Raw genomic sequence first — 18,258 nt, 5'->3', positions numbered from 1 at the left:
TATAGCTTATTGATTTTCCCTCAATATCTGGTTGCCTCCTGTGACATTAGCTTTTTATTTTTTGTTTACCTCTCCTTAAGACAACACTGTCCAAGGGATGTTGATAGACATCTTCACCGACCTGAAGCGATACAAAATTTAGGAAATTCTGCATTCTACATGTTGCTTTGGAGAGTCACAAGAAAATTCAGAGCAATCCTGTGCAATAAGTAAATCAATTTCATTCTGCTGAACCCACATCTCCCAAACATATCCAACCACCAATAAACCATTTTTTCTTTTCTCTTGTGGGGGAATCCAAATGAGAGAGAGAGCTGCACCCATCAACACTCCTCAGATTCCACTTTGGGAAGTTCTGGGTTAACATAGGTCTGCAGGTGCGACTGTCTAAATCCCCATGGCAGCGGGGAGGGAGGAACTGTCAAAAGTCCATCCTGAAGAGCGGCTGCTCTCCATGCTGGCAGGTGGTGCTACACCGTGCTGTGCCCAGGACTCACCAGTGAAGGTGGCCCGGGACTCACCAGTGAAGAAGCTGTAAAGGAGGGCAGGGAAGTACCCTAGGCCTTTCTTTGCATGCTGCTTGGGCACTCTTCTGCAGGCACGCCACAGGATGCGGCTCACCCTGACAGCCACAGGAGGAGGTGCCTGGAATCCTCTTTACCATTAACATTAGTCTGCACCCACTGTGAATTCTAGAAAGACAGGGATGACAAATTCTTCTTCCACTGAGCAAATGCCATCAGTCAGTGGGGACAGAGTTCCAAAAATGACAACATAGCATGGTGTGTGTACCTCTGTGGGGGCAGCGTGTGTGTGCACAGAGCCCAAAGGGGCCTGACAGTTAAGCAAGCTCTGCTATGGTCCAAGGGACACCTGTGTTTAGACCTATGGAGCCCTAACGCCTAGACCCTGAAGTAGATGCCAATGGCAAGTCACTCTACCCTTTGGCAAGTTGCTTAGCTTCTCTGAGCTTTAGTTTCCTCTTTGGTAAAACAGAAATGTTAATAATAGTAATAGGGTGATCAGGAATATTTGCAAAGTGCTTAGACTAGTGCTTGCCTCCCTGTAGGTACAAATTAAGTGTTTGTTAAATAAAATAGTGTCATTCACCTATAATCCTAGCTACTCAGGAGGCTGAGGTGTAAGAATCACTTGAATCTGGGAAGCAGACGTCAAAGTGAGCCCAGATGGTGCCACTGTACTCTAGCCTGGGCAACAGAGCAAGGCTCTGTCTCAGAAAAACAAAACAAAACAAAACAAAACCCAAAATAAAATAGTGTCATTAAGTGTTTACTCCAATTTCCCTTGACAGGTAAACATTTTCTTTCATAATTGATGGTGACATATAACATTGGTGAAACAAGGCCCTTGCGTGCTGTGCTTTGGGGCATCCTGCCCGAGCCGTGATGATGACACACATGAGGCCTGTGCCCATGCTTACTTAGCTGCCTGCAGGCTCTTCCAGCTTTCTGGTGAGGTGTGGTCACATGTTATGAAGAGCCAGCTGCCATTGGCGTGTGCTAAAGATCAGGCCTTGGGGGTTGCCGGAGATCCCGGCAGAAAAGGAACAAGCAGGCAGGACAGGAGGCGTGGCTGCAGAGTCACAGATGGGCCAGCAATTACCCTGCACACGGCGGTATCTTCCAGGGGCCTGCTGGTCCTGCTGCTGCAGGCAGCACCTCCAAGGAGTCCCTGGCTGGACCAGGAGAGCCTGGCCCTGCCTCAACCTCACGTCCCTCGGTAATCCTTAACTCAGCTGTGGAAAACAATAAAATAAAAACTGCTTGAAAAACAGACCAAAAAATGTACCAAATAGAAACAAGAAAGGGAAAGAGTGTATTAAAGACTTGGTTATTTTTTCTTGCTATCTTTGTAAGGTACTTGAAGGTACCATCATGTAAATATATTTTTATACATTTTTTTTTGAGACAGGGTCTTGCTCTGTCCCTGTCTGGAGGCAGAGGTGTGATCTCAGTTCGCTGCAGCCTCTACCTCCCAGGATCAAGTGATCCTCCCACTTCAGCCTCCCAGGTAGCTGAGCCTACAGGTGCATGCCACCATGCTTGGCTAATCTTTGTAATTTTTGTGGAGATGGGGTTTCAGCCATGTTGCCCAGGCTGGCCTTGAACTCCTGGACTCAAGCAATCTGCCTGCCTTGGCCTCCCAAAGTGCTGGAAATTTAGGCATGAGCCACGACAGCCAGCCAATTTCTATACACGTTTTAAAAGACAAACGTGCATCATCAAAAGGATTGTCTAACAAACTTATTTTAAAAGACTGGGAAACTTAAAAACAACAAAGCACATAGTATATGTGAATCATGTCACTAGTGGTGGAGCAAAGGACCTGCTTTTGTTACGTAAGATTAACCCTTATGCAGGCTATATAAAAAGTAATCCAGTGCTCTACTGTATACTGATACTACCACAGATATAATTTTAGAAGTCTCATAATTTATATTATGTAGTTTTAAAAAAAATATCCAGGGAGCTGCTCTTAAAAATATAGGCCAAGATTGGGAAGTAATGATAAATTTCTCTGTAAGTGTAAGGACGAGGTCGCCCACACCTGCTGTTGGGGCTGCTGGTGGCAAGCTCTCCCACTCTCTAGCTCACACACTGCCTGTGAACACAGTAGCCTAGCACGCACGCGCACACACCAAGTGCCCAGACACCGGGGGCTATCAGGGACCATCATATTGCCGACTCCTTGTACTCAGGGAGAGTAGAAACACATAGCCTCAAGCAGCAGAAACACCAGGCCTCAGTCATGGCCAGTTCAGTTTCCAATTCCGGGTTTGCATGCTGCTTTGAGCCTTTGCTTTTATAGTTGTTGCCTTTAAAGTTCTCAGCATTTGGGGCATGGCTCCCTCTCACCAGCAGTGCACCTCTACCTCAAGGCACATCTTTAAATGTATCTTTGGCAGCACACACTCACTTCTGTGAACCACCAGATGACGTACATAGGTTAATTTTCATTTCTACCAATGTGAATGCTGACATACAAAGGGCAATATCAAAGCAGGACTAGCGAGTTCATCAAGTATTTCTAAACTTCCATGATTTTAATTCTTGTTACTACAGTACTTGGATAGGCATTCTGCTATCTTAGAGACTTTTTTTTCATGTAACACAGGCAAAATGCAATGTGAAAAAAACTATCACTGAAAGGAAAACTATTTCCCCAAATTATGACTTACATCTACAGTAATGAGAAGCTATTAAAATAGATTTTTGAAAAATCTCTAAGCTGATCTGCTGCTTAGAATTTTGAGATTTCCCACTGCTCTGCTATTTTCCCATTCTGTATGCACAGCACAGATTCCTGCCAAGCCTGTTACAGTGAACAAACAATGTCCTCTCTGTCAGAACAGAGAATGAATAGTATCACAAAATTCTCCTCCAATGTACAGCCTACATTCCCCTCACTCCAAGCCCTTCAGAGAATAACCAGGATGAGGACCGAGGAGACAAACAGGACTCTCCCCTCGTCAGTCTGAAACTGCCTTCTACAACACTAAGGGCTGAACAGTGCCAACTATGTCATATTAACTTCTAAACAGGGAAAGTTGACAAGTTTATTTTCTTTTAAATGAGATCGTATGTTTTTGCATTTCTGTGTGTGTGGGTTACACAAATATCTTTATAAGGAAGGAAGGAGGTGTTGCATCAGATAAAATTTAGGCATTTCATCAGATAAAATAAAACAGCTTTTAGCTCCAGACTGAGCAGCGACAGGGGAACTTCATAGAAATGACATAGCAATTTGTGCTAAAATATTGGCAGCTAATTCATGAATGCTGAAGCTGACTATGAATTCAGCTGCTTCTGTTAAGCCTTTATTCCCACTGAGCTCATGATTCATAAAGAAAGCGCCTAGAGTTACTCCTGTGAAACACAGAGTATCATGCTGACAGATTCTTCTTTGGTCTCTCTGTCTCTCTCACTCTGTCTCACACACACACACACACACACAAACACGCACACACACACACACACACACACACTTCCCCACAAGAGGCATTAAAGATACGATTTCCAAAACAAGAACTTCATAAAGCATTTCTCACAAACCAATAAAAGGTTTTCTAAAGACTTACTTAACAAGTATTTTCATAGAAGAACATGGAGTTCCTTAAAATCTTTCATACTTGTCTCAGTTGGTGCAAAATATTATGATTCAGGCTTTCCCCACTTGTGATATGAATATAGTGTATATTTTATTTTAATCTCTAAAGGAAACTACTCGTTTTTTTTCCTCGTTAAAGATAAATTGTTATTTTTATAATCAAACCCCACTGGCTTTTGTGTTCACAAGTATCTGTAACATGAAGAAAAAAGGCCAGTCTCTCCTTTCTTCCTCATTTCCCACACATTTTTCGTCCGGCCCAGTGAACTCCCAGATTCTGATGGCATCCTCCTGGTAACACATTTAGAAGAGGCTGCAGGAGGCCCCCACAGCACTGCTTCCTTCTCTCTCTCTCCTTCTCTCTCTTTTTCTCATATCACTCTAGGTCTGTATGAGACTAAACAATTAAACCTTTGTGCTGTACCGCTGCCATTTGAAAATTCTAATGATGTGCTCCCTTATTGGTACAATGGTAATATTTACCCTGGAGAAAACGTTTGTCCAGAAGAGTATTCCAAATTCTGGCAATGTATCCCCTTCGAAATGTTGTGGTGAGAGTTTTCTCTTCTTTCTTGGCCTATAACCCAAGAGAAGGAAAGTTAGAAAAAAGGCAGATGCGTATACACTGTGAAAGATACTTGTTCAGTTCACTGTAAAAATGCTAGTGTTCCTACATCAAACACTGAGCATTATATTCTTATATCCTCCCTGAACAAAGCAAAAGGCAAAGTGGAGGCACAATTATAGACAGGAATAATTAAATAAAAATTTTTCAATAAAGTTCTTATCTCCCCATCCCCCCAAAAGTTTTTATTAAAAAAAGTCAGGTCAGTGTCTAATCAAATACAAATCAATTTACTTGTTCTTACCATATTTTTCCTAGTTTATGCCAAGTAAATCTCTGTGTTACTACAGTGATATTAAAATCCAAATAACTGTTTTCTGAAATTTGAAATAAAACAAATGATTTGTTTAAAAAGAAGATTTACACTTTTTGGTAAGGTAAGCTGTGATTCAATTCAGAAAATTTCTTATTAAAAGGAAACTGGTGCAGAGTGAACAGTGTGACCTGGACTACTTGCAGACCTAGCCCCAAGCCATCCCTTCATGTATTCTGCTGTGGGAATGAGGAAGATGTGCAGAAAAGGAAAGGCTACATTGGCAACTTCCCTTGCTGTCCCTCCTGATTCACCAGCTCCCCAATCCTATCTGTGGTTTTGCCCTATTTTTGGTGTCTAGCCCTTCCTCTGCCCCTCTTTCTCTCTACTTCTCTTTCCATCCTCAAATAAGTCTCTCCCATATTGAACACTTACTTTACATAAGACACCATGACAAGTGCAGTGTGAAATGGAGGAGGGAAGAGGGATGGAATGAATTAATGAATCAACGAACAAATAAAAGAACGACTGTGTTCACACTCCAAGGAGAATATCCTGGCTGTTGACTAAGATTCAGAACATCTCAATCATTTTAACCAACTGAGGCATAACTCCTGATTTCCAATATAACAAACTGAGTGGAACATGAGCCTTCTAGATTTGCATCTACTAATGTTCTTTTGTTAGAACCACATATTATCATCTTAGACTGTGTGCTGCTTTCTCCCATAGCAGAGTCAGCAGAATATTTATATTATCCTGAGGTATATCTATTATTTCCTTGACAGTTAGAAAGTGAGAAACTGCTGCCTTTTGTTTGCCACGACATTCAGCTACATTATTATTTTCTTTTAATAAGTTTAAAAAGATCAGAACAAGACACACAATCATGGGCTATCTTCTTCTAACCCAACTCCAGGTCTTTCTACTGTCAATCACACCAACTAGGAGACAGCTTCGCTGGGTGCAGGGCTTGATAGACAACTGAGTTCCCAAGCCATCATGCCACTCCTTTATTAGACTTCAGGACAAGCTTCCTTCTGAACCCCTGCCATGCAGATATATTGAGATGTAGATTCCAACCCTAAACCTCTCCACTTTTCCATGTCATCATGGTCAATCCAGGGAATTCTCCTGAATTAGTCAGAAATATGAGCAAGATTTAATTATCTAAATCAAAGTGCTGCAATTTAACTGCAAATATTTATAGTTAAATAAGGTAAAATGTAAAGAATTAACAATTTTCTTTAAAAATGTCAAATTCTATTAATGTGTATTAAAAATAATGTTTGGATGTGCTTTCCCTATTACCAGATATGAATAAGATGCTAATTTGAAAATTAGAGACAAGATTTGACAGTTAATTTAATAATACAAAAATGGTACATAGTTCTATATTTTCAGAACATACATTTTGCAACTTAAAAATATTCCAAGGAAACAAGGTCATCAAGACACTGTGGTGCTATCATAAGGACACACATAGAGCTCAATGCTTTATCATCCATAAATGAACCCATATATTTATATTCCTTCAACTGTATGGCCAATTGAGTTCTTGGCAAGGCTGCCAAGACTATGCAATGGGGAAAAACAGGCTTCTTCAACAAATGGTTCTGGAACAGCTAGACAGCCATATACAAGAGAATAAACTCAGACCACAGAAAAAGTTAACACAAAATGGATCAAATACCTAAAGGTAAGAGCAAAAAGTACAAAACTGTTAGAAAAAAACCAAAGAGCTAAATCTTCATCAGCTCAGACTTGGCAGAGGCACATGACCCCAAAAGCACAAGCCAACTAAAGAAAAAAACAGATAAACTGGATTTTATTAAAATAAAAATATTTGTAATTTCAAGGACAATATCAAGTAAATAAAAAGACAACCCAAGGAATGGGAGAAAATATATGCAAATCATATGTGATAAGGGATTGACATATAGAATATATAAATAGCTCTTAAAACTTAATAATAAAATGATAAATAACTCCCCCAAAAATGGGCAAAGGATCCAAAGAGACATTTCTCCATAAAAAAATACAAATAATCAAAAAACACATGAAAAGATGCCAACATCAGTAGCCAACAACAAAGTGGAAATCATCCACAATGAGATATCACTTAATACCTTCCTAGTGATCTGTACTTGGCCATAACAAACATGTCTAAGCTAATAACAAGTGTTAAGAGGATGTGGAGTTATCAGAATCCCCATGCCCCGCTGATGGGAATGTAAAATGACACTGCTGCTTTTAAATAGTCTGGTAGTTCCTCAGAATCTTAAACAGAGAGTTACCATTGGACCCAGCAATTCTACTAGGTATATAGCAAAAGAAATGAAAATATACATCCACACAAAAACTTGCACATAGATATTCACAGAAGCATTATTCATAACAGTCAAAGAAGGAGAAACAGTGCCCCTCAACTGGTGAGTGGTTATACACAAAATGTGGTATATCCATAAAAAAGAATATTATTCAGCCATAAAATAGAATAAAATACTGGTACATGTTACAACATGGATGAACCTTGAAAACATGCTAAGTGAAATAAACCAGTCACAAAAAAATATTATATATTATATGATTATATGTTTATAAGAAATGTCCAAAATAGACAAATACATAGACATAGAAAGTAGATTTGTGTTCCTTAGGGCTGAGGAAGAAGGGGTGATGAAAATGTCCTAGAATTGATGGTTGCACTTTAAACAGGTGACTTGTATGGTATGTGAACTACATCTAAATAAAGCTCTTGTCAAAATTAATATTCCAAGGATTTGGATGTTATAAGCATCAGTTATTTTCCAGATCAATCTTAAAAAATATGGCAAACTCCAAAATAATTTTAGCTGAATCATGAGAGTTGTTACACTAAGCAGACAACTTAGCTCCGTTGCAAACTATCATGCCCTGACTGGGACAGCTTGAGCACAATTCTGATAGACCAAATACTCCTTCAGGTCTCCTTTCATCATGCTGATTATTTCCAAGGGTAACAGAGATAATTAGGTTATCAGGGTATAGAGATAATAAGGTGAATCACTGCAAATGATTATTGACCCAATCAAACAGAAATCCCCTGCAGTCAATATTGATTTCTTTTTCCACCGAATGGAATTTTAGGACTGCTGATACAGATGATTAAGTCAAATATGCCTTCTCCCCAAAACCCACATATCCTGTCCATGGAATGCCATGCTCAGCAGTTTCTGCTACACCTGGCTCTCTGACAGTTTTCACAAAGGTGGTTAGCAGCTTCTTAACACTGATGACGACATTCCTAAGAAGGCCCAAGCGAATGAACTCCGGGAGTTCAGAATGTATTTTTACCAAATTAACCTGAACTCTTGTTCTGGCTAAAGCCACTCAGAGGAACCGAAACAGAGCGCAATTCTGGGACACTGAAACCTTGACAGATGAGATGTGCACCCGACAGATGGCTGGGGCTGAGCCCCCGCTGGCAGTGCTGGAGGAGGGTCTAAGGAGAGGAGCATTTTCTCAAGGTTATATCCTAACAGTCTTTTCTGGGGAAGGAGTAATGATGTTGAGAGTGCAGTCTCCCTGCTATCTGTGTAGACAAATACAGGGACTGAGGAGAACAGACTTCGCAATCTACTCCAAATTCACGTCTGACTTTTAAAAACTATACCTGGAGGCAAGATATCTACTCAGAATGAGACTAGAATCATGAAGCTCAGTTACAGATTCTCAAATATAAAAGAAACTTAAAGATCATCCATAAATCAACCCCACTTGATACCCGAATCATTTCTACGATGTCTGTGACATCTCATCTGTAACTGCAATGTCAAAAGGACTTGGTTAAACAGTTCAACATACTGAGCACTGAATGAATCACAGTGCTTAGAATATAGTAACTGCTCGATATTTATTCACTGACTGAGTGAACATTAATTTTAAAAAATCAGAGTAGGCTCCAGGATGTTGCAGTAATAAAACTGGAGACCTCACGGTCCTTGAAGACAGAGAAGAGAGTAGAATTACAGGTTGCTCATGACTGGCATACCACTGAAGCAGTATTTCCCACATGCAAACATCATTCCAGTAAACACAATACTTTATCTATGTTGCAATGGAAATAAACCAATAAACAAAATTTAGACCTGCTAATCTACCTATGCTGAATTCCCTTCCATAACAAAGGGCTTCCTCCATCCCAAGGAATCCCTTTATGTCTTTGGGAAGCGTTAAATTTGAGCTAAGAGTAGAAAGCCTCTGTGCTCCAGAGGCTTAGTGGCTTCAACCTAGTTTGAATCTTGGTTCTAACATCTAGGGCCATGCAGAACAAGCCCAATAGTTCCCCAACATGGCAACCCTTCAAATACTGGAAGACACCTATTTAAAGAAGTCCCTCTTCCCCCGCCCTTGAGCCTTTCCTCCTCTATTCCAAAGAATATGGTTTTATGTATCACCTGTCATAACTCAAAAGAACACAAAGACTGCCAGGAGAAGAGAGCAGTTCCTTGGCCAGGTCTGCCCACAAGAGCAGAGTAGGTGAAGAGCCTGCTCTAGCTACAAAGCCCAACCTGGGAGGGCAGACCAGCAACCAAGCACAATGTCCAAGGGACAAGGCAATGTGGACCTGATTTAGGAAATAACCCTTACCTGGGTTTTGGTGGTGGGGGTGGGTGGGGATCTTTGGGGCCCATTTATCACAGGGAGGCAAAGCTATCAGCAAAGAGTAAGTAAGTTGGTGAAGTCAGGACGGTGGTCCATTACCATCCTGGAGGTCTAGTCACAGCAACAGTATCTGGCCACCGAAGTGACTCAGAGTAACTGCCACAATTCTCAAGAAGACCACCTGGTTAAGACCAACACAGACTATGAGACCCAAAGAAGATCTTCAGTCCCAGACACTTGGTTACACAGCAGCAGAAAGAGCTGAAACTTGGAAGGCCAAGGAGTAAGGATCATGGGAGCCTGAGAATCATTACTGGGATACCAGAGCCTACAACTGCATGGCCATAAAATCGCTGGAATGCGATGTAGTTATCCTAGTGTTCACTGGGGCAATACCATCTCAACATGGGAGATTACCATTCAAAAACAAGCACAGCTGGCACTGGACAAGATGCTACTGTGGGCGAGGCACAGAGAGTATAATTAGTGATAGGCTCCAGTGGACTGTGGGGTAGGTTTAAACATCTAAGTGTTTCCTGCTTTAGTCAGAACAAATTCAGATTTGGGGAGGGCAACGATGGTGCATGCAAGAGGAATAGACAGTGAGGAAACAGGGAAGGCAGGAGATGTACTGGGGGATGGGGGACTGGCATTATCATTTTCTGGATGTTCTCTACTAAAAGATCAAGCTCAAAGGCAATTCTCCAGGTTAAGTACTTCATCAGTGAAGAATGGAACAGGACTCTTATTTCTGCCCACCAACATTATTTAGAAGGCCAAAGATCACAGAAGCATTTTTACCAGCCCTGCCATACACACACACACACACACACACACACACACACACACACACAAACACACACACACACGCATATATATATATATATATATATATATATATATATATATACAATGTTATATACACATATTAACACGTCTATATATACTTATATTTGACTAAAATCTAAATTTCTGTGAAATACAATGTTGCTAAGCTTCATCTCTCCTTACTGTCCTTTTGCAATTTAACTGGGGGAGCAGGGTGCGTACATTGATCCCTGTGACATTTCTGCTTCTTAGACTTGGGTCACTATGTTAAATGTCAAGATGTTCCTGCATCCTGTTTCCATCAGTTTTTACATCTGCTCTCTCTCCCCCAACTTTGGGGCATGCATTTATATAGTTTTACTCATGTGAGGCCTAACATGTACTAAGATTGAACAAGGTTAAAATATCAAAAACCTCTCTTCAGGAAGAGAGCAATGTATTAATCAGTTTTCTCCGGATATACCCACGAAACCAGTTGTTAATCCAGCTAATTACACACATTCCTTATTTGTCCAAATACTAAATGTTAGCAATTTGATATACTTTTGATTTTAAAGAAACCCCAAAATGTACCCATAAATTAATGTATGATATTTCCCATTAACCTGTCTGACTTCTATGATGGATTTAATACATTATCAATATAACAGAGATCAACCTCAAAGCATAGCTATTTTATTGACATTTCATATCCAGTCCACAGTAATCATGCCAGAAAATGGTATTAAATATGCTCAATGACACAGCAATGAAAGACGTGGCCAAAGACAATGCATATGGGCTATGATGTCCTGTGCAATACTGGAGAAACAACTACCAATGCTTCTGCCTCCCTTATCCTAGGATTCTTGTTTTCATCAGCTGCTCTTCTCCCCTTGCTAAGCTCAGTCGTGTTTCCTGGCTGCTTTTTCTTGCTGCTTCTCCCAGCTGTGCCTCTCGTTTTTTCCACTCCCCAGCTGCTTTGGCTCACACTTTCAGCCTTCCTGGTATTTACTGTGTTAACAGTTCTAGTCTTCATGCCATCTGATGTCTCCTATTTCATTTTTCACACACTCGAACAGCTGAAATCCCTGATGTATGCAAAGCAGCAGTCCATTAAAAGAGGGTTTTCTGGGTTTTATTTTTTTCATTGAGTACAGAAAAAATAGAAGCAGCAAGAAAGGGTATTTCACAGAGCTGCCAAAGAGAGGCCACTGTGAAGATAAGATGAAGGCGAAAAATAATAATAATCAGATTTCTTTAGGCATCAAAAAGATTTTAAGTATGACACTGGAAAAACAGTTCCTTCTGAAAATCCTCTTCATTGGTGTGGTTTAATGAAAATACTGTAATCTCCTTTCCAAGAGGAACATAATTTTCTTGAATTCTAGGAAGCTGATGATAAAAATCCTTAAACATGTTATCCTTACACTATCTACAATATACAGGACCCAGGTAAGACAGATACAGTTACAATACGTACACTGAGTTTTTTAAAAATGACATTTTATTAGCAAAAATATTCTATTCTTAAGTATGCCACCTAGAAAGAGGCTTAAAATGCCATGATTTAGTATAAGCCTTATCTGTATGGATCCATCGCAAGTGTGGCTTGGATATGAATTCCTTGTAGTTTCAATACCAGCAGAGAAATAATCAAAATGACAAAAGTGTTCAACAGGAAAAGAAATCTTCCTTGATGGCACAGAATAGAACAGTTTGTAATATGCAGCATGACGTATTTAAGAAAAGTTCTACAGCCTGCTTCTCAGGCCTCTGAATACAAAGCAAGACTAGCTTCAGTACTTAAATGTTGCTTTAGTGAACAGAAAACATACAAATTGATCCCTCTAATTATTAGTTTATAAATTGATAGTAAAATACAGATTTTAAAACATCTTTTAGGCAATGTAAGTAAACATGAGATAATAACTAGCACAAATACAGAGGATATTCATTCAGTGATTCGTTCATTTTCTTTATTCACCTGTCAGTGTTATTTCCCTGCTTATGAATAAAATGGACAAAAGTAAATATTATTCCAGTCCCTTCCACTCTGCACATTTAGGAACTTTTTTTTGGACTGAGACTTAAGCTGCCATTTTATAGAGCTATGGCTTGTCTTGGCCTAATGCACATGACCTATCCTGCCACTGTACATCATGGGCACCTAACTGGGTAGCCACCTGGAACACTGCATTGTCTCCCACAGAGCCTCAGGTCTGTCTCAGGCATGTTCTGATGAGAATCTTGGGATCACTCAAGGAGTTAGGGGTTGGAGGGTTGCTGCCCCAGCTTAAGTTGTGTGAATGGGTATGCATGTGAGTGGGGAGAGGCATGCAAGAAAGACTTCCCTTTCCCCAGGAAGCCAAGGAAGGTGTGGGGTCAGTAACTAACATGAAGTCTGCCCACGTGTGAGTCCGAGATGCCAAACATTCATGAAAATCTGCTGTGAAAAGTTCCAGTCCCAGGGTAACTTCCCAGCCACAGAAAGGACCCTTACCTCCGTTCTTGGGGTTCTGCAGAACTGGCTGGGCTATTTGTGTTGACCTGAGGCAACAGCTCTGCCTGTGGGGTCACAGGAGGGGCATTTAAGCTCTGGTTATTCACCTGGCAGCTTCCACATTTTGAAAGATTGTTGTCTGTAAAATGCCTGAGTTTCAGAGGGGTATGCAGGGCTGTATGTGAATCGGGGGTTGGTAGGCTGGCATTTTATAGATGGACCATATGGGATAAAGTAGTCTGAAGTGTCCTTGCTTGTTCACACTCTCTCATATATCTATGTAATGAGTATAATGTACACTCATGACACACACACATGTAAACATATATATACTCTGTGTGTGTGTGTGTGTGTATATGAGAGAGAACACACACACATTAGACCACTTCAATCTTAGACTTTCAATGCTGCCTGTAGATACCACAATGGAACACTGCCATCGATAATGTGCCCATGTGTGCACTTTTTTATGACCTAGGGTGGTTTTAAGAGATGCTGTCATATGTACGACATTTAGTTTCTATGATGGAATGTTACTACTAAATGATCTAAGTGGACCTCTGGAGAAATTCTGAGACATTCAGTGAGATGTAATGCTTACTCTCACAGAGACAGTCAAGGAGATTCACTTCAAGGGAAATGACACATGATCTAATGCATGCTTAAGCATTCTAACAAGAGTTTTGCAACTGTTAAGTGATCAGTAAATATTAGCTATTGTATGATAAAACACGGTGTTTAGAAGAACTACAAGTATCACGACAGACCCTAATAAGAGTCCATGTTCGCATGGTGGCCACACTTACAGAATCTTTTACTCTGGGTGTGTGTGTGTGTGTGTGTGTGTGTGTGTCTGTGTGTGTGTGTCTGTGTGTGTATGTGTATGTACATGTGCCTATGTGATGCTTTTCTGAGCCTGTTATTATTTTTGTCCCCTAAAATTCACATCTTAAGTCCTATCCCCCAGGAAAGCAGAATGTGACCTTATTTGGAAATAGCATAGCCCAGATATACCGTGAGTAGTTAGGATGAGGTCATACTAGAGTAGGATGGGCCACCATACAATGTGATTGGTATCTTTATAAAATGGTGGAATTTGGACACAGGGACACCCTGCACAAGGTGAACCTCATGTGAAGACTGAAGGTATGCTGCCATAAGCCAAGGAAATGCAAGCAGCTAAGAGACAGACCTGGAATAGATCTTGGCTTAGAGCCTTCAGAGGGAACACGGCCCTGCCAATGCCAGGATCTCAGACTTGAAGTCTCCAGGGTGGGGGGACAATCAATTCTGGATGTTTAAGACACTCATTTTGTGGCGCTTTGTTATGGCAGCCCTTGAATACAGAGCCAGTGCATAAAATGATGGTCAAGTTACCTAATATTCCAGTCCCGACTTAAAGACACAGAGATTAGGGTAAGGAAGGTAACTCTTATTACTTTACATGCTTCATATCAAGAAAGTTTACATATCAACCCAGCTGCTATATAGAGTTATTTCTTAATCACATAAATTCAGATGAACATCAAAATAACAGTCAAGTTCATGCAATTCATTATACAATTTCAAAGCGGGAACTTGCATTTTCAATTGTATTTTTTCCCAGCAACAGCTTGAGAGATGAATGACCAAAAAATAAGCAGTATAATTAATGAGAAAACTTTCAATAATTATTTTAATTGTGAGGAAAAATTTTAAAGGGCTCCATAAGAATTTGTATTGACCAAAATTCCTGGGAATTTCTTTGCTTTACTGGGACACAGTATCTTAAGACTGATATGCTAGATCACTTATTTTCTTTGACTCCCCTCTTGGTTAATTCATGCTCTGCCTTGTCTTTGAAAAGTTACTCAAATTCATGCTCATGAGTCTGCTCTAGTTCTTATGTACATTTCCTCAGCCTGTAGTGTATAATGATGTTTCTGTTCTATTGTTTAGTACTTGTGTATATTTCAGAGTTATATTAATATACTTTAAAATTAGAAACAAACTCCATGATATTTATGCTCAATCTCTAATTTTAGTGGCAAGGAAACTGAGGCCTGGTTGTAATTACACAGCTATCTGAGGTCTGAGCCGCAAACAAAACTCAGGCCACTTTTCACTACCCTCGCCTCCATTGTGGTGGCTTAGCCATTTAACACCACCTGTGCTGCTTTCCCCAGTCAGGTGCTTTGACCTTAGAGCAGGTGCCAAAACACAAACAAACAAACAAAAACCCTCATCCCAAAGATTCTTCTACAATGTCACGTCCAGATAAGGCATATCAAAATACTTGCTTAAATATGAAATATTTATGATATAACTACATCTGTGTAAGAAGAGACTACTTATCATATGTGGCTGTTCTTTAGTACATTTATTATTTTTTAAGTCTCTTCCATTTATTTACTCTCTAGAATATATTTCTTTCAACCTGATTGTTTACAGAACTAACTGGCATTATGTATAGCCCATGTTTTACTTTATTAGTTGTTTTGATAACCAGACTAATGGCATTTTAAGTGAGATGTGAAATTTAGACCTTACTATTGCAGACCTTTGGCAGTCTAGTCAGAGAAGGAATATGGGCCCATCTAATTGATCAAATAAGGGTGGAAGAGGAAAGAGAAGAAGGAAATAAGAGAGGAAAGGAGAAAGAAAAGACAGACTTGAAAGACTGTGACCTCCCTTGTACAAAGACACAATGTCTATTACAATTGTTAAAAATCATGACAACAAATGCTCCTGAGGGTAACATGGCTGCATCTTTGCATGTAAAATGGAAGCAGCAGACAGCAGTTTCCACATCAATCTGCCAAAATGGAGAAAACTGGTGTCACCCACAAGACTTAGAAAGAAGAAACAAAAACACCTCTTGAATCTTAACCATGAGAGTGAAGATCAATAAATATAGGAGCAGCCTCCTCCCTGTGGAATCACATATTTTTTTGTCTGCCATCAACAGGTGTTGCCATGGTAACTATCCTGTAGTTAAGAAGTAGTAGAAGCAAGAAAATCTATAGAAAACCACAATAGAGGGACAAAATAAGAAAGATGTGTTATAGCAAAAATAGCCTTAGACCTACCGGAATGAGCAGCCAGAGGCTTGACTGGCCATTTACCAGATCTTCATGTTATTTGAAAGAGATGCTGGAAGGAGAGAAGGTATCAGCCCAGACCATGGTCCCTGGAGGAAACAAGGCCAGGGAAGTATTGTGAGGGGCTGCTGTGGCCCTTCCATTTGTTTTAGGTTCCACTATACATTCCTATTCCCATCTGTACATTTCAGCTCTGTGATCACTTTGTGGAGGAAAGTTGCAGTTGGGTAGCGTTATATCAGAAAACTTCTAAAAAGTAAACAAATCACTGAATGACTTCCTTGATCGTACTTCTACCTCTGTTACGTTGTACATTTAGCAATAATTTCTCTGCTTTCTCCCCTTCAGATAGAGAAGTTCAGGATTGCATGCTACAAATCGGTGAAATATATAATTCATAGCTAATTCTTCTTATGAACAAGTATCACCAATATTTGTAGGCCAGGTACCAGTAAATACCTCAGAGCCTGGCTGGGATCAAAACCTTATTTATTTATTTATTTTAATTATACTTTAAGTTCTGGGGTACATGTGCAGAATGTGCAGGTTTGTTACATAGGTATACACGTGCCATCGTGGTTTGCTGCATACATCCCCCTGTCATCTACATTAGGTATTTCTCCTAATGCTGTTCCTCCCCTATCCCTCCACCCACTGCTATCCCTCCCCTAGCCTCCCACCCCACCGACAGGCCCCAGTGTGTGATGTTCCCTTCCTGTGTCCATGTTTTCTCATTGTTCAATACCCACCTGTGAGTGAGAACATGTAGTGTTTGAAAACCTAATTTCTTTGGCCATTCCTCCATTGCTCATGGCTCACAATAATATCCACAGTAGTATCATGAATGAGGAAGTTCAAACACTATTTTTGAAAATAAATTCTGGTTTTTTACTTTGTAAGCTATTGTTGGTGGTCCCCCAAATGGCAAATCTTATCCCCTTTATCTACCAAACTTCTTGTTGTTCAAATAACCTGCTTTATAAATAAACAATATGGATTAACATGCTGCTAACTTCTGTGATTCTTCAAGATTAAGGCAGCTGACAGAACAAGATTTTGGAAGATAAAGCCTGAAAGGTTTAGCTTGAGAGACAAATTCATGGGGTACCAACTATATTCTTCTGAGGCCAGGCAGGCAACAGAGTGTCATAGAGAACAGAGAGCCGATGCCTCACCAGTCAAGGCTCTTTCCCATTTCTGGGATTCCATGTCCCCTTCCGTAAAGACATGGAAGCAGCACCTCATTCAAAGGGTCAGTGTGAGGCTCAAACAAGATAATGCTGTGAAAGCATTTGGTCACTAACTGCAAAACACTAGGCATATAAAAGCTGATTTGGAAATATTGTTGTCACTTGTCTTTTAAACTTTCTGCTATGTTAACATTACTTTAAAGACACTTTTTTAAACAATAAAATAAGTAGGCCATGACAATATTCACATGATAATTTTAGCAGAAAATCTTTCCTCTTATCATTTGGAGACATTTATCTGATTTGAACATTGTTTTCTTCTATGAATTCCCTTTCTTTAACTTTTTGTTCAGGCTAACAGATTTGTATCACAGGGTGGGTAGGTGGACATGTGTGTATGTGCGTGCAAAAGAGAAAGAGTGGTGAAGAAGGGAAGGAGGAAAAGGAAAGTCAAACAGAGATGGGAAATCAGGGAGAGGGACAAGTGACGGCGTTAGTGAAGAGAAGGAGTAAAGACTTTTCCCTCCCATTTCAGAGATAAGTACCTAGCCCTGAAGTTGTGTGTTACTTTGTTTGCAATTTATGGATCACTAGGAATAAGTCATTGGTGGCCATATTGGTGGCTGTATACACTCTTTAGCAGAAGAGATTCTGGGAATGGCATTAATATCTGCAACTGGATCTCATCTCAGGGCACTGTTGCTACATTCTCAGCTGATGGGCTCTACCAAATGTAGTTGAAAATGCATAAATCCTTGTTTCTCTAACACTCCTAGACCCCTTTTACATCAAAATACACACTCTGTCTTTCTTTAGAGATAGTTCCCTTTAAAATGTTGCCCTTTTGCTTCTGGGTGTTTTGAATTCATGTTCCCTCTACCGCATCCCTTCCACCCCTCCTCTACTTTCCTCTCCTTACCACCCCGCTGTTTACCACAGTCAGCTACTGGCTAAGTCTCAAGTCTCATGGAGTCTGTCTCCTTAAATGTTACAGTAAATGTCCAGTTTTGGTATACTGCATGCTT

The 18,258-nt window shown here is 40.2% G+C and overlaps 1 protein-coding gene across 2 annotated transcripts in view; it reads right to left on the bottom strand.

Annotated features, from left to right (window-relative positions):
- The window catches only part of PAG1 (phosphoprotein membrane anchor with glycosphingolipid microdomains 1), a 67,489-nt gene extending 50,806 nt beyond the window's left edge, over positions 1–16,683 (bottom strand). The window contains exons 1-2 of one of the 2 annotated variants that reach the window (XM_074386956.1): positions 16,032–16,683; positions 4,612–4,705 (exon numbers count right to left, since the gene is read on the bottom strand). The gene's annotated coding sequence lies outside the window, so the exon portion shown is untranslated. The remainder of the gene's footprint in view (positions 1–4,611; positions 4,706–16,031) is intronic. The other variant, XM_074386955.1, reaches the window with a different exon arrangement.
- Positions 16,684–18,258: the final 1,575 nt, after the last annotated feature.

This window comes from Saimiri boliviensis, chromosome 15, assembly GCF_048565385.1.
Source record: "Saimiri boliviensis isolate mSaiBol1 chromosome 15, mSaiBol1.pri, whole genome shotgun sequence".
NCBI classification, from domain to species: domain Eukaryota; kingdom Metazoa; phylum Chordata; class Mammalia; order Primates; family Cebidae; genus Saimiri; species Saimiri boliviensis.
The sequence above is the reverse complement of the archived record's forward strand: the minus strand, read 5'-3'. Positions and strand labels throughout refer to the sequence as shown.